Source organism: Mercenaria mercenaria, chromosome 6 (assembly GCF_021730395.1).
Source record: "Mercenaria mercenaria strain notata chromosome 6, MADL_Memer_1, whole genome shotgun sequence".
In the NCBI taxonomy this organism is placed as follows: Eukaryota; Metazoa; Mollusca; class Bivalvia; order Venerida; family Veneridae; genus Mercenaria; species Mercenaria mercenaria.
The window spans coordinates 44,298,574-44,316,424 of record NC_069366.1 but is presented as its reverse complement, the minus strand read 5'-3'; positions in this window follow the sequence as shown (position 1 = coordinate 44,316,424).

Here is a 17,851-nt window from a genome sequence, read left to right as displayed (position 1 = left end):
ATAAACTAGAAGGCCTAGAGACTAGATATTTGACATGTAGCATTGCCTAGTGGACCTCTACAAAATTTGTTCAAACCTTGTCCCCCGGGGTCAAAATTGACTCCGCCCTAGGGGTCACTTGATTTTACATAGGAAAATCTTAAAAAAAAATTCTAAAAATAAACCAGAAGGCCTAGATCTTAGATATTTGACATGTAGCATTGCCTATTAGACTTTTACAAAGTTTATTCAAATCATGACCCCTGGGGTCAAATTGACCCTGCCCCATGGGGTTACTTGATTGTACATAGAAAAATCTTCAAAATTTTCTAAAAATAAACCAGAAGAGCTTAGATATTTGACATGTAGCATTGCCTAGTGGACCTCTACAAAAAGTTTTCAAATCTTGTTTTTAAAGTTACTTAAAGAAAATTTCAACTATATTTTCTCATAATTCTTTTGATTGATTTCTATTATGATCTTTTGACCTTGAAGACTTGTCCTTAAGTGCAATGATAACAGGTGAGCGATATAGGGCCATCATGGCCCTCTTGTTTTTAAGATACAGCCTTGAAATTTGGATGACATGTACAGTTTTGCACACCGACCTTAATACTGACTTTCAGTGACCATGAATGTGACCTACTGACCTACTTTCTTGTTTCCTGAGCTACAGCAAAAGGATTTGGACCACCTGTAATATTTTTTTACAGATTTGAAAAGTAATCTTGCGTAATATTTACCGTGACCCACTCTCCTAATTTTCTTGTTTTTAAAGCTTTAGCTAAGAAATTTGTTTAAGCAAGCAACTCTACTCAGGTGAGCGATAGAGGGCCATCATGGCCCTCTTGTTTAAAGTTTGCTAGCAAATGAATTCAATCAAAATATGCATCCATCGAAAATACATATTTCGAATTTGATTATTGGAAATACCCCAGCAAATATGCATTTCCATCAATGTAGTACAGGCTGCAGTGTTGGAAAAGTCGCCTAGGAAATGTAGTTATTTTGTACAGTAAAAGTTACAAAAAATATTGTAATATACATATACTATTATCAGGTACTTTATTCATTTATTTTCTTGAAAAAATAAATCAACTTCGAAATTGAAATTTTCAACATATTTAACAATACCACGTAAAAAACGTATTTGCCATTTCAGAAACATTTAACTTTGGTTACTTATTGCAAATATAAACGAAATATTAAGTGATGTCATGAATATATATATATATATATGTAAACTCTGACATAGTCTGTTCAATATGAAGAAAATGCTTTACTTCGTCAGTGAAGATGGGAGAAAAGTGATGAAAAGTAGAAAAAACATACTATATTCACTGAAAATACCGATTCTGAATCGTTTATATTTAATAGGCGTTTCTACATGTTTTAACATTGGAACCTCTATGGGTGGTATATAGAAATTATTGACGTGTACTATGTCTTTGGTTCGTCAGTTTGTGCGAGATATAACTATCCTAAACAAATCTAAGGTTTATATTCGATCAGTTCCAATTCGTAAACATTTACTACATAATTATAATACATTTTTATATGTTTCTATCATTATGTTTTCGTTATCTGGTAGAACTGCAAAATTACCACCTACAGGCTTAAATTATATGACTTTAAAGAACTATTGCACGTTTTATTTAAAAATCAGACTGAAATAGTCCGTTAGGTGCCTATTGTAAAATATTGCAGTTTCTATAAAAGTAAATGAAAAGATCAATTATTACATTAGAAAAACATAACCTTTCATTATTTTATTGGAATTGGACATTTCACAGCAATCTTTTAAAATGTAAAATTTTCAAATATCAGACAGTTTGAAATTTCAGTTAATGTACAGCAAAATCTGCTTGTAAAAATGAATTTCTTCACAACTAACTAGATATTTCAGTGGGTTGGTAATGCATGAACAAATTTGTCGTCTTAAAACTATTGTTTAATCATTCGAAGCACCTGTCTTTTTTCGGCACTTACTTGAACTTTTATGGAAGTTGTGTTTGAAATAGTTTCATTGCGGAATGTCTTATTTCCTTCTCCTTGCTGGGATACTTGCGCATTTTGTATGCGAATAGTTTATGAGGTTTATTGTTTCAGTGGTGCTGGATTTCTACGATCTGTAAATTTATGTATTATGCAATCAATTTTGAAGAAGTTATCATCATTCGTATGTTACCAAGTTCGATGAGTTCCTCTTGAAAATTGTTTGAAATATGTCGAATTTTAATTTTGATCAATTCATTTCACTTATCAAGCGATTACGGAATAAAATGATCGAGCGTTGGAAACATGAAATTACCCGTAGACCGGCGTTAGTAGCGTCAACAGAGAACTGCTGCCTCCAAACAGAAACATTATGGTTCCTGTGTATCAAGATAAGGACCGAGACAGACAATGTATAACTACCTTCTATATGTAAGAAATCCTTTATGGAGACTGAAATAGAGCAAAGTGCAAATAAGATAATTCAGTTATTACTGTCAATTATTACGTTTTATTGCGTTTCTTCCCGTTTTTTATCCCCCCACCAAAGGTGAAGGGGATATTAGAAATGCTCTCCGTCCGTGCGTCCGTCCGTCCGTCCGTCCATCCGTCCGTCCGTGCGTCCGCAACGATATTTGTCCGGAGCTTAACTCCAAAAGTACTTGAGGGATTTTCTTCAAACTTCATACACTGATAGAACACATTGGGAGGAAGTGCAGTGTGCAAGAACAATAACTCTACCTTGCCCATTTTTTGAGTTATTCCCCTTTATCATATTTTCTTAAAACATTTTGTCCGGAGCATAACCCCAAAAGTACTGGAGGGATTTTCTTCAAACTTCATACACTGATAGAACACATTGGGAGGAAGTGCAGTGTGCAAGAACAATAACTCTACCTTGCCTATTTTTTGAGTTATTCCCCTTTATCATATTTTCTTAAAGAAATTTGTCCGGAGCATATCTTCTTCATGCATGGGGGGATTTTGATATATCCTGGCACAAATGTTTACCACCACGATGCGGAGTGTCATACGCAAGAACTAGGTCCCTAGGTCTAAGGTCAAGGTCACACTTAGAGGTCAAAGGATACAAGAATAAAAACCTTGTCCGAGCATTTCTTCTTCATGCATTGAGGGATTTTGATATAACTTGGCACAAATGTTTACCACCACGAGACGGAGTGTCATGCGCAAGATCCAGGTCACTAGGCCTAAGGTCAATGTCCCACTTAGAGGCCAAAGGTCAGATACAAGAATGACTTTGTCCGAAGCATTTCTTCTTCATCATGGAGGGATTTTGATGTAACTTGGCACAATTTATACACCATCATGAGACGAAGTGTCATGCGCAGTTCCCTTCTTTAGAATTACTTCCCTTTGTTGTTACTTTAAATTAGCTTTTATTGTAACTTTTTCATTACTAGTCGTAGGGAAAAATCGATACCACTTTTCTGTAGTACAACAAACATGCTAAATCCAATTTTGAGGTGTATTTTGACCACCCTCTTCCTGATAAAGATTTTTATTGTGGACTTGCAATTTTTTTTTTTTTTTTATAAGATTAACTTCCCTTATTTGTTACTATAAATAATTTAAAATTGTAACATTTTTATAATTGACCCTAGGAAAAAACAAGACCACTTTTCGTGGTACAGCATAGTTTGTTACTCTCCAGTTTAGGTGTATTTTATTAATTTTTTTAAATATATAAGGTATCTCTACCTATAAGGATTTTTTTGGGGACTTTAAAAAACAAAAGACTTAAAATGATTAATATGAAATAAGGCACTGCCTCAATCGGGAATCGACCCAGACTTCAACTCATCCCTTTAACTTTTTAAAAAAAACTGTCTACTAGGGTGTTTAATAACAAGCAAACTGTTGAGAAGCACAATGACAACTTAAGGTAAATCACAACAGCTCACACCTGTGCTCAGGTGAGCTAAAAATCATAAAACTGAAAATTTACTAGATTGCAACTCACGGGTTAACAAGACTTAACAGACAGACCACATTAACAATCATTTGCACCACGGCGGGTTTTAAGACTCAGTCTAGGGAACATATAGCCTTCTTGTGCAAGGCTTGGTTTTTTCTATTTGTGTTAATTGTAATTCTCAAATTTTCTCGTAAAACAAATCCTAATTTTGTTTTTATATACACATCAAAAAGACTAGCATTACACTTTTTTTATTGAATAAACTTTTTCACATGTTTAAGTTTTATCTGTAAAACACATTTATAATGACACAGATCACACAACTTGTTTTATCCATACATAAAATATAGCTGAACTGGAAAAACCCAATTTTTAATAATAGTACTGGATGCTTTGTCAGGTTTTGGGAAAATAAGTATTGTCAAAATAAAGAAATGTGACTTGTAATCTGTATTCTAAAATGTACAATTTCTCTTACAACAGAACCAAATAAAAAAGAGGGGCCATGATGGCCCTGTATCGCTCACTTCACATATTGACATAAAGATCATCAAGATCAACATTCTGACCAAGTTACATCAAGATATGATCATAAATGTAGCCTCTAAAGAGTTAACTAGTTTTTTCCTTTGATTTGATTTGGTGACCTAGTTTTGACCCCACATGACCCCATCAAGACATTTTGAGAAGTTTTCATGAAGATGCAGTCATAAATGTGGCCTCTGGAGTGTTAACGAGCTTTTCCTTTGATTTGACCTAGTGACCTAATTTTTAATCCCACCTGAACTAGATTTAACTTGCCTATAGATCATCAAGATTAAAATTCTGACAAAGTTTCATTAAGATTAAGATATGGCAAAATTTTTGGCTTCTAGAGTGTAAACTAGCTTTTCCTTTGATCTGACCTAGTGACCTAGTTTTTGACCCTACATAACCCAGATTCAAACTGGACCTTGAGATTATAAAGATTAACATTCTGACCAAGTTTAAATAAGATATAGCCTTAATGTGACCTCAAACGGTTTTAACAAGCTTTTCCTTTGTTTTGACTTGGTGACCTAGTTTTTGATCCAAGATAACCCAATATCAAAGTGTCCAAGATTTTATTGAGGGTACATTCTGACCAAGTTTCATAAAGATTAGGTCAAAATTGTGACCTCTAGAGTGTTAACAGTCAAACTTTGACGACGGACGACACAGGACAATCACAAAAGCTCACCTTGAGCACTTTGTGCTCAGGTGAGCTAAACGCTAGAGTTGTCACGGGAGTGACGAATTAACCCTACAATATGGCCTTATCACAGACTAAGCCAATATCAAAGCAGCTTTTCTTGAGCTATGACCTAATGACCTCAAATTCAATCTCTAATTTTCATAAACCCCCCCGCCAAAAAGTGTTCTCAAATTGTTGTATGGAAAAGGTTTAAATGTTCGGGGTCATCCTGACCTTTGGAACTCAAAAATCAATACAGGAAAATCTGCTGGTCAAAAACCAACCTTGTACTAAATTTTGTGTTTCTCATCCCAAGGATCCTGAAGTTATTGTCCAAAAACCTTTTAAAAAAACCGTTATTTATTTGTTGAACTTAACACCACACTGACACAGGATAGGTCATATGGCGACTTTACAGTTTTAATGGTGGAGGAAGACCCCATGTCCCCTTTCCCCGTGCATCATTTAAAGAACCGGGTCAGTGTGACCTTGACCTGTGCCCTACTGACCTCAAATCATTGGGGGTCACCTGCTGGTCATAATCAACCTCCCTAACAATTTTCATGATCCTAGGCTCAAGCATTCTAAATTAAAATTTCTGAAAAACTTTTCCCCTGTTTTGCCTATTGTGCCCTTTGACCTGCTTTTCATGATGTGACACCTGTGTACCAAACTTTATCATCCAAGGCTCGGGTCTCAAGTTATCATTCGGAAACGACTCAACTGTTCAAGGTCCTGTTCCTTGACCTCGATCTATTGCCCTTTAAAATTTCAAAAAACCTGTATTTTATCATGATACACCTGTGTTACAAAAGCTATGATCCCAGGCCAAAGCGTTTGCAAGTTATCTTGACCTTTGACCTACTGACCCCAGTCGAACTTGACCTGTAATTATGTACCAAAAAATTTTTAAAAAGCGGTCAAGTTTTTTCATGATTATCACCTGGAAGCCATGAAAACCTACTGACTGAAAGACAAACAAGCTTACTACATGGGGGTATAACAGAATTTTCCCTCTTTAAAATCTCATGAAAAATACGAGAACTAGATACCCAGGGGCAATATGTAAAGCCCGCCAGCTGTCTAAAGGACTGGGAGTTGTGCATGACACCCCCTTGTCTCATTGAGGCAAACATTTATGCCAAATAAAAGAGATTGCAAAAAGTTACAATATAATTATTTACAGTAAACAACAAAGGACCGAAAAATTTAAAAAAAAAAATTTAAAATTTTTTTTAAAAAATATATAAAAAATCCACACAAAAATCCGCACCAGCAGAGATAGGTCAAAAAAACACCTGAAAATTGGATGTAACATGCATGTTGTACTACAGAAAAGTATTTTTTATTTTTCCCTATGACCAGTAAAAAAAAGTTACAGATGTAAGCTATTTATAGTAACAACAAAGGGAAGTAATTCTGGGATCTTTTGCATAACACTCCGTCGCATGATGAGAACAATTGTGCCAAGTTACATCAAATCCCCCCATGCATCAAAAAGAAATGCTCCAGCCAAAGTCATTTTTGTATCCACTTTTGACCTCTAAGTGTGACCTTGCCCTTAGACCTAGTTTCTTCCGTATGACACTCCGTCTCATGGGGTGAACATTTGTGCCAAGTTACATCAAAGTCCATCAATGCATGAAGAAGAAATCTCCAGACAAAGTTGTCATTCTTGTATCCTTTGACCTCTAGTGTGACCTTGACCTTAGACCTAGGGACCTGTTCTTGCGCAAGACACTCCGTATGACACTCCGTCCTCATGGTGGTGAACATTTGTGCCAAGTTACATCAAAGTCCACCATGCATAAAGAAGAAATGCTCCAGACAAAGTTGTCATTTTTTGTATCCTTTGACCTCTAAGTGTGACCTTGACCTTAGACCTAGGGACCTGGTTCTTTTGCGAAAGACACTCCATCTCATGATAGTGAACAATTGGGGGCCAATTTACATAAAAATCCCTCCATGCATCAAGAAGAAATGCTCCGGACAGTCATTTTTGAATTTGACCTTTGACCTGTAAGTGTGATCTTGACCTTTGAGACAGGAACCTGGGCTTGCGCATGACACTCCGTCTCACTGAGGTTAACATTCATACCATATATAAACAAATTGCCCCCATGCATGTCCAAATTATGGTCCGGACAAACAAATACGGACGGACGCCACACGCACATACACCGAATAGACATTTAGACAACTATGTCTTCGCTTCCGCAAGCGGGCTCGAAAATAACAAAACCAATGTGATAATACATTATTTCTTAAATTTAACAGAGCTTTGTCAAACCTGCTCTTCTCAAATAAATTTAGTTTCTAAAAAAATCCTGAATTCCTATCCTTAAAATTTTTTTTTTTTTAAGTTCCCTTGTTCTTCTGTCTTTTTATATTTTTTGGTGTTTCTTTCTTGCTTTTCAAGTAAAACTGGATTGTTGACCTTCCATTTTGTAGCTGCCTGCTCTCAAGAAGTGAACCTGTAAAACAGAAATCAAATATTGTAAATTGATAAAAAGAGACCCTAACCAACTTTCATCAAGATCCTATGAAAAATGTGACCTATAGAGAGGTCCACAATAAAAATTTATCGACGCACGGACGGATGCCAGACGCCGCGCTATCACAAAAACTCACCTTGTCACTTTGTGACAGGGGAGCTAAAAAGTCAATATCTCAGAACTGCTTCCTCCGGTCACAAATTAAACCATTTGTTGATGTGATTTTTGGAAATGTTACCTTGCATTTTGAGATGTTGGAAAAAAATGCAATATTTTTGGATTGGGAAGTGGCCGAATACGGCCTCTGTCATATAAGGATGAAAAGCCCTGCCCCTAACAATTTCTGACAAGAAATCATTTTCAAAATTTTTCTTTCCGGTCAGTTCTATATGGAATTTAAAATTTTTTGGGTAATTTTGAAAGAGGACCCCCACAAGATCATTCTGTGAAGTTTGGTGTAAACTGCCCAGTGGTTCTGAAGAAGATTTTAAAAAATTGTTGGCATATGACGGACATCAACTCATGTTGTCACTCTGTGACAGGTGATTTGAGCTAATAACTGTTTAAATTTGCATACATGTATTAATTTTATGGTTTTGTCCAGAAAAAAAATTTCTTTTTCATCAAGAAAATGAAATGGAGTCTTTACTAAAAGGGCTAAAAAAATTTTTTTTTCCGGTAACATGCTAAAATAAATTTGGGTAGGTAGGTCGGAAAAACTTTTTCTTTGGATTTTTTGAAATTATTTTAGGGAGACTTTTTTGGGAAAAATTTTTGTGTCAAAAAATGAATACAAATAGGGGGGTTATGCCTCTAGTGCATCAGTAAGTTGATTTATAACATCACTGTCCATGTTTTAAAGCATAAAAGTTTTTATCAAAAGTTGAAAAAATGTTCTCAAAGCGGGCGGACCGTCCATTTAGGGTCGGGCCAAAAATTTATGGTAGGTCAGGATATAGAAAACAGACAATTTTTTTTTCGCCTAATGTTCCTTGGTATTTGCACTGACCAATCGCAAAAAAACTGTTCACAACAAATACTAATTTGTATACAGTATATCATACTTTTGAATGATTGAACTGCTTCCCACAGCTGCATTTTTTACTATATAATAAAGAAAACAGAATGACAGAAATACCTTATGAGCCGCAAGCAAATGGTTTCAGTCTGTCAACAAGCACTTTGGAGCAGTACAACAAAACTCTGTATAATAGACCAAGATGCCTGAAAATAGTGAAAAGGGAGCAAATTAAGGGAAAAATGGACAACCAGCTTTTTTTGAAATTTCAAAGGTTTTAAGAGCTAATATCCTTTTCGCAGTTTTTTCAACTTTCATGCCAATAAGATACCCCCAATTATATCATTGGCAAAGGCGGGAGAAATTTGTTAAATAAAACTTTTTCTAATAAAATAAAACAGCAGCAAATTTGTCAAAATATATAATGAAACGAAGTAAATGCGGTTAAAAATTTCAGTTTGCAAAAAAGAAAAGTCACTGTACGAGTAGGTTTGTTTACACGACTGACCAGCCAGAACAGACAAACATTACTTTAACCCATGAATTCCAGGTACCTTTTGACTTGGTGGGCTAATGACCTTCATTTGCTCGGTATCATTAAAAGGGAAAACAGACTGGTAAAGCAGCTAGAAGAATCTGTTCTGCCCTTTCCCCAGTTTAGTAAAGAACACAGGAGCTGACAAAATGCTACAATTGTTTATTGGGATCTGATGGCATGATCATAAACGTAAAACTTTAAACATATTTGAGTATGTGTGCAGTGTACAAAATTCAGATTTCAACTAACCATGCTGCAACCAGAAAAGAAAATTTTCCAAGCCTGACACCAATTTCACATGCCTAACTTAAAGCTGAATTTGAACCATAAAACAACTGGGGCTAGCTTCATACCCTCAAAAAATTTCATCATATGTTGGGGACATGCTCGCCTGGGATTCCTAGGAGAACAGGGAACTGAATGAATCGGACCAAAAAGTAATGTGAGCGGCTTCAGTTTGCATTTTCAGAGCTCAAATTTAACTTTTTGACCAACATAAAAATTTTAACATGTAGCTTTTTTTATAGTTGCTTAGTCTGAAATCTACTTGCAAATTTAGACTTTCAATTAAGAATGTTAGAAAACCTAAAAAATCATGCTAGAACATCAATATTGTTTGCACGGTTTTCCTTGGCGTACAATTTTGTGCGTTATAACTCAAAAAAACCTTCAAATAATTCGGAAACGCATCATTGATGGCGTAACTTAACTACTGGCTGAAACTACGGCAAGGCAAATTATCGTACCTTTAAAATTTTTAAATAGTGATTCAACTGTATACATGTATAATTTGTAAAAACGCCTGCATTCTAGATTTAATTATAAGATAGACCTCTACCATTTCTTTATAATCAGTAATCCATTCAATAAAAAATGGCTAACCAAAAAAGATGTTGTTTTTCTGTTTTCCTCCAAATGAAAGCGAATCTACAAACAATAACAAAAACCGCAACAATTTGACTAAATTATTTGTATTTGCAAAATAAATTGTGTGAAATTTAATCTAACTTTCATTCTATGAAATTGACTTACATTAAGCGGGTCCAAAATTGAGCCCTGTGATTGTGAAAGTAATTACATCTTTTCCTGATTATGGTTCGACAACTCTTAAAAAATCTTGCATTTTTGGAACGATTGAATTTCAATTCCTTCATAATTCTGACCAACTAATCGAGCATGGGTTCAGAACTCCAAAATTAAGGGCTGTATTTTTGTAATTACAAACTTGTTAGGGATCAGATATGACTTATTTTAAAATGTGGATGTATCAATAAGAATTTATTTTAAAATGTGGTTGTATCAGTACAACATGTAAACAGTATTACATATATTCCAAAGAAGATCGAGCCGAATTGCATGTCTGCGCCACGTTGCGCTTATCAACGCTATCCCCGACTGTTGACAATTTGCACGGTGTCAAAAGATGTGGAATAAACGAAACAAACGCCATAGCATAATGTAATGCATTAACACATAATTTTTTTGGACTTCAAAAATTATGCTCAACCTCATAAAAAACTGAAAAGGGAAATAATCTACCAAAAACTGAAGGGATTTTACCAAGTTATTTTTATTTCAATTTTTGTCATATGAAACCGATGAACCAAGTTGAAGAAATATCTTTTCTAAATTTTTCAAAAAATGTTAGTTTTATGTCGAAAGCCCGATCGGGCAATGTTACCACCAGGGTTTAAAATCTATATTTTTTTCTATAAGCCGATCCGATTCCCTATATTTAGACCAAGCACAGCTTATCGGCAGAATCATACGCTCAACTTATCACTGTGTCAGTGTTTGAAATTCCCCGTCGCCGACAGCCTGTGGCTACCAAATTTCAACTCGGCTACCGATTTCCACAGTACAAGCCCGACCAGGCTACAAAAATTTTCCTATAAATTTGTTTTAAAAATCATGCTAATTAAACGAGTACAGCATCGTGATTTCATATGATCTCCATTAATAAACACTAAGAAGGCATCACACATCGTCCAGACTGAGGAAAGCTTATTGAATTTTTGTTTTTTTTGCTCTCTCACGTGTTGACAATCAAACACAAGTGTCCCAAAAATGTAACCACAGCGCTAATCGGCTGAATACAATCACCTCTCCCCAAGTACCTGCATAGGCAAGCTTTAAAATTTTGCTATCAGTGTGTGTGTAAATGTGTATTCAGCACTCGTTATTAATCTTTCAAATTGTCAAAAGTCCGAGTAGCAGTAATTGGCAAGTGCCAATCCTAAAAAAATCGGGCGTTATAGTCTACAAAATGTTATATGGTGCAAAAATTAAGTATTTTAAGGTATTAAAAAGTTCGGGGTAGTGAAATTTTGTGTCGGGCTAGTGCAAATAATTGTACTCGAGAGTTAAATATCGTTATATTTTTTTGACTTTCGATATCCTCTAGGTAGACAACGTAAAATATCAAAATGTAATATCGGTCTAAAACCCGAGGTCTCATTATTTTTGAATAAGTGTCGGGCTTGAAAAATTTCCTATCTGGTAGCCCAAATGGGGCTAGTGGATTTAAATCTGAATTTCGCACACTGCTGTTGTACACATGCAGTGAGCCTTTTAAAAAATAATAACCTAAAAGGCCCATTTTTAAAATTTTATGAATAAATAAAAATGTAAAAATAAGGAATTTTCTATGCTATTTATGGGTGGGGTGTTTGTTTACATTATTAATTATACAATGGAAAGTTAGTTACTCACGTTTCTAAAAATGTCAACAGGCCAACCATGCCCCATGCTGTACGGAGTGCCGTCCATATTCCCAAATAAAGTAAAATATTCCATTTAAACATCACGCCTGCAAATAAAATCACCGATTTCTTAATTTTAAAATTCAATATAGGCTTAGTAACAGAGAAGTTCAAAGAAACTAAAGTCCGGAAAGGAATTAAAATACGATCTGAAAAGCGACACAAAAGGGGAATCTATTTTCTCATTCCCCGAGCTGAAAAACTCGTTGGAGAATGTTTTTGTTTCCTCAAATTTTCAAATGTCGGCGCCAGTGTAATGTGTATCCACTCTCACTCTAAATATAAAAATGTTCAAATGTCGCCGTTTAATAATGCTACTCAGTATAGAATAAAGCATGTTTGTATCACAATTAAAATCAGTGTATAATAGCTTCTGACGCAACAAAATTAAAAGCTTACTTCGAATATTCTTTTCGGTCGCAGACATCTTATTGTGCGGATATTGCGTTTTTCCTACTGATCTGACGGCGCTTATTAACATTAAAGAAGACCGTGATACCCGAATTTCATCGGGGTCGTCGCACGCCCATGGGCAAACCGGAACTCCATATTTTTTTATTTGGATAGTATGTGTTGGTTGGATACCCTCGTATGTTACCGTAGTGGGATTCGATCCCGATTTTCGTCGCTTCGCGACGAAAATCGGTAAGATCGATTCCCTACTAAACAACCACAAAATTAACATTTCATTTGCAAATACAGCTGCTAGAGTAAAGAAATTTGCTTTGACGGGCATATATTGTGACATTCTGGCACTCTTGTTCCCTGTTAGCTTTCCATTCCTTCTTTTTACAGTAGCCATATAGAAAAACATCATAGTTATACTCTTCATGAAAATTTATAAAATTTAGCAGTAAACCACCTCACTACTGACTTATTCTTTCTTCCACATCTTAAAACCCCTGATGCGGACCACATCCTTCAATTATGATATGCCCGGTGGGGGGATTAGCCATGTCTGACATGGCTCTTGTCATTATTATTCCTTTAGTTTCCTGAGACCTAATAACGAAAAAGTTAAAACTTAAACGTAAAGTGTTACTCACAAAAATGCGTGTGTGTAGTATTATGTTTACCTTTTAGTTAAACCATACCAACGTTTTCATACAAATTGTGATAGTATTGTCCAAAGGCCAGGTGTATGACAACTTAAAAGAGTATCGTAGGATTTCAAGTGTGGTAGTCCACAGTGCAAAAGTCAAACTAAAAAATTTGCTTGACACCGATCCCGAATAAAATACGAAATTAAGGCACAGAGAGGAATAGAAAAATATTTTTTTTTTACCATAACTGTGCAAAATGACTATAGATTCAGTACATTTAGAGTTAATGTCTGTGCTTAAACGTGAAAACATTGGCGACAATTCGATTATTTTTATGTTAGACTTAACCTTGATCTTTTCACAGGTTTTATTTATGTTACTCCAACTTCATAGGAAGGAAATTTCTTCACGTAGACCTAAATGGATAAACGCCTTAAAAGTCTATGTCACGGGAGCAATGGGGGCAACCCTTCCCACTTTAAAAATGGGGGTCAAATATGCTTTGACCCTCATCATTCTGCTCCTAAACCTTTAACACATAGAAAATAATACCAGACATAATAGTTTATATTAACTGGCAAACATCACGTGAGGCAAAATAAACCAACATGTGCAGATTTAAGTCAAGAATTCCAGATTAGATCATGCAAATTCGAAACTTTTCTGAAGCTCGCAATTACACATGGAAACTCATATGATGGCTTCGTTAATGAGATCAGTTCGCTTCAATCTTAGAAGGCTTTTTTCAAATGCCACATGGTTTCCTTTTAGAACTTGAAATTGCGAAACAACAACAGTTACTAAAGCTAATGGGATGATTGCCTGTTATAAGTAAAGTAATTTTTGTTTTGTCTTGTTTTACTTTATAATATTTTAGCTCGATGATGATCACTGGCACCAGACCGGAACGAAAATGCCACTGTTTATGCTATACCTTACCCCGAGATATACTAAAGGAACCATGGTTATGAACGGGAGAATAACCATTTCGATATACTAACCCGTTTCAACTGTGCATTTCCGACCTAAAGCACACAATTCGTTAAATGGCTACAATGCGTATCGAACAATTGGTGATTTATCTGCCATCGTACACTAGTCACATTGTATCAAATATTATAAGACATATTGAGACATTGTGACTGATGACGATGACAGATAAGTTAATACTTGTATAGTACCAATCGAACAGCGCGTTTCAGATGAGAAATCCGCGATCAAAATAGTATATGACATTTTCTCGTTTGATGGTATACCAAGGGCAGGTAATTACATTTTGTATATGTACAGTGACTTTTTCTTGCTGGTCCGGTGCAAATTGTAATGATGAAAGCCTAGCTTTATCGCTTCAGGATCCGCTTCCCGGTAGGACAGTAGTAAGTAGATTTAATTTGCTATATGTTCGGCATAAAATAAACAATATTCTGCTGTCAACAAATCATAGTAAGGCCTATTTTGAAAAAAAAAATGATTTACAAAACTTATGTTCGTAGATAACCTTTAAAACATAAAACCCATCAAGCAAAGTAGGGGCCAAGTATCTTCTAAGAGTATAGTTATAATATTGGCTTGAACGCATGTGTATTTAGCTTTGTTTATAAAGAGGATATTTGTTTGTTTTAATGTAAGATCGAAATATATTTCACCGAGTGCACACTATAATGCAATATTTTCACGAGTGGCGCAGTCACAAGTGAAAATGTAAATTATGGTGTTCACGAGTGACATATATATTTCGATCTTACACTGAAACAAACAAATTCTGTTATTTTATGTATTTTAATGGTTTTAATAAACTTATATCCAGTTTGTCCGCGCAACGTCACGTGTATCTCATCATGACGTCATAATGTCGTGACGTCAGGAAATCTTTGTAGAAAATCTGTAAGTAGTTCTACTACCTTTCCTGATTTCTTTTACGTTCTATTATGATAGAATGATATAATGTGCAAAGGTAATTATTTCGATGTCAATTGGGCATAAAGGTTTTATAAATAGATGAATGCAAACTCAGTTTTTCACCAATAGCAAATAAGATCATGGAAAATTAATTGTTACATACTAGTATATATTTTACTTTTGCTGTTTCTTCTGATTTAGAGTACTCTGTACCTGGATTCCAAACATATCCAATAGACTGTATCGTCTTATTCTGTCAAAATTATCTCTATTTAAATCCAGCTATGTGGTTGAGAGGTCATTGCCAACAATAGACATTGGCAAAGGATCATAGGTTAGTACAGGCTGTACGCCGCTCCTATATATCGTATTACCATCACCCTCAAAATTTTCATATAATTTTCCTTTCAAAATATGGTGTCGTGTGTTTTCAACCTCCGTTTCATCTTCTGTCTATATTCATCCAGTAAATGGAAAAAGAAAATGAGTTTAAGGGTTATTTTGTAAGAGATCCGTACAGCCGAAAAGATAAAATACAGAAGTGTTTCGTGGAGTATGACATAGCCTTATTTACTTCGAATCAGTGTTGCTATTAATTTTCATCCTTTGATTCCATGTAGTCCATTCAAAGTTTCTTTATAACAGAGATCCGTTTAAGCCAGCTCTCCGTAGATACACATTCTCTCAAGAACAGACTCGATCAAACCGAGCAAATATATAGACTTCTATTTGCCAATTTCGATCTCGTTGATAATTTCATACTAAAATGTATTTGTTGTTTTACAGTCAAGGTCAGTACTTAGATAAACATCCTTAGACTGATATTATAAATATATCCGGATGGCAATCCAGTAAACAGAAGATGTCTTTAAGACGTCTTTTTCTGTTGTTTCATGGGCATGACGTCTGCGACCAATAAACGACAGCTAAATGGCGTCTTTGTGTGTGTGTGTGTGTGTGTGTGTTCGGGTTTAACGTCTTTTTCAACAATTTTTCAGTCATATAAACGACGGTGTCTACTTGTAGCAGTGAGCACAATGCAAAACTTTATAGTGCTGCCTCACTGGAATATCACGCCGTAGACACGTGGCATGATACCCCACCCAGTCACATTATACTGACACCGGGCTGACCAGTCCTAGCACTATCCCCTTAATGCTGAGCGCCAAGCGAGGAAGCTGCCAGTACCATTTTTTACGTCTTTGGTATGACGCGGCCGGGGATCGAACCCACGACCTCCCGCACTCGAAGTGGACGCTCTAAAATGGCGTCTTTGACCAAACTTGATATAGTGCAAGGTATAGCACTTAGACAGAAGAAGTTTATTATCAACCCTTTCACTGCCGCACTATGAATTCAAAATTACCAACAACGTCCACGACGTCATCCAAAAAACAACCGTTTGTTTTGAAACTTTGACGTTACTTATATTATCGCTGCGCTGCGTTAACTGGGTAGTAACTGGAGTATGTAAATGAAAGGGAAACGTTTCTCTAATATTGATCTTTTATTCTTTTGAGATATAAACACTGGTACAAATTACCAAGAGTTAAAAGCATAGAAGCATACCTTTACATATGTTGTTTCAGTCAGCTTTGCAATATATATTCAGGTATATTATGAAAACTGAAAGGATCATTTGACTGTTAAGGTCATAGGCAGTGTTATAATAAAATATACAAGAAGATCCTTTGGAAGCACTGAATGCAACCAAGCAAAATAACAGCAGACTCGGTTTGTTTGAGTCTATTCATGAGAGGTAGTGGAAAGTGCCACACCTGTCACGCCTCAAGCGCCGGCTTAAGCGGAGTATAGAACACCCAACCCCTACCTCTACCCACCCCTTGTTTAATATGACCGCTGCGGTCATCAGACCCTCTCTCCAACTCCCGCCCCTAAAACACTTTAAATAAAAACTTTAAGATTTAAAAAAAATGACAAATAAGAAATAACAGTTAATGTCAAGATGTCAAAATTATCTTTGTCAAATTTAGCATGGAGGACTTTGAAGGTGGGTTGGGGAAGAGGGGGCATGGTGACCATATGTGATTAATCTGTAATCACGGCGAAAATATTTAGTTTTTGAAATTTGGTAATCCGTGAACGGAAATAAAATACTCTTGATTAAACTTTTTATTTTTAAGTTTGACTTTTAATGACATTATGATGTTAGTTCTGTCATATCATGTTATGAAATAAGCTTTAAATTGATTAATAATATATTAGTTTCCCGTTTTTCCTTAACCTAAATTTGTCCAAATGAAAGATCAATATGGCTGAAGGAAAGTTTCTTGCCTGTTCGATATGAATGCCTTAAATTATTGTCAGTTATAATGCGCATTAGTTAGTTTCTCATTTTGGGCAATGCAGTTATTGATGTGCAAAGATAACATATATTTTTCTTTGTCCTGCACTGGTAATTTATTATAAACAGACTCAGGTTGACTAAACTGATTGAAATGTACGTGGTATTAAACTTGGACGTATTTTAAATTCTGCGGGCATGTCTTTTTGCCCTACGTAGAGTGTAATGGTGCGAAATTTTACTTCCGTTACAAATGAACGGGCCGAGTGTAAATTCATATATAATTATTGCAACACACAAATATTGATATAATGACAAACATTACACCTGTTGTGTTTGTGACTACAATTATAATTTTCATTTATTCTTGTATCGGTTGGCTTCAGACAAACACATGTTACTCCTGTGGATCCGTCGACATTTGCAATTTTGCAACTACTGTTATTTCCTTGTCTGCCTTTTTTAGTTCTATAAGCTGAAACGTAAATTAGTTCGCATGATGACAAGCACAAATAAAACTTTAAATTTACAAATCTGCAAATTTCGGTAAAATTGTTTGGAGAACACATGAAAAATGCCCCCTAGTACTTATGTAGGGTATTTTGTTTCAAATTAATAAGGCCCATTTTTGTTATGAGATAGTGTGACCAAGTACATAAGTAGTC